Consider the following 597-nt stretch of genomic DNA (forward strand, 5'->3'; position numbering starts at 1 on the left):
GATAAAAAATAATCGAAACCATCATCGATCTTCCGCAGTGCTTTGACGGTATATAGAGAGCGCCTGACTGTCATTTCACAATTGGAATAAAACAAATTTGCTTTTATCGTTGAGAAGCATGTTTTTCGAATTTGTATGGGGCAGTTCAGCTGATTTTTTACAAATTCAACACTGATTAAGTATTTTAAAATTTAAAGTATTTCTTAATCACCTTTCATTGCTTGCTTTTTAAAAGGAATGCATATCAGTTAGGAATGGCATTTTTGCAAGTCAAACGACATGAGGACAAAATTCTCTCAAACCCTTACTTGCCATACTTAACGTTAAAGGCAGATTGAGCTCCTCAAAAATCATCGCAAAAGAATCTTTCAACAAAACAATTTTTATTCGCCTTTAATTTGCAACCTCCGAGGCATAATATTTTGTTTTATCTCGGCTAAAAAGTGTTCTACGACTTATGAACAAAATTGGCTGAAAAACTTGTGTCTTTATTCTATGATTAAACTGAACTCACAACTTAATGATACCACCTCTGGATAACAATTTCCCAACTAGATTATGAATTTCCCTTATGAACCAATTGAATGAAAATTCGAA

The sequence above is a fragment of the Episyrphus balteatus genome, chromosome 1 (assembly GCF_945859705.1).
Source record: "Episyrphus balteatus chromosome 1, idEpiBalt1.1, whole genome shotgun sequence".
NCBI lineage: Eukaryota > Metazoa > Arthropoda > Insecta > Diptera > Syrphidae > Episyrphus > Episyrphus balteatus.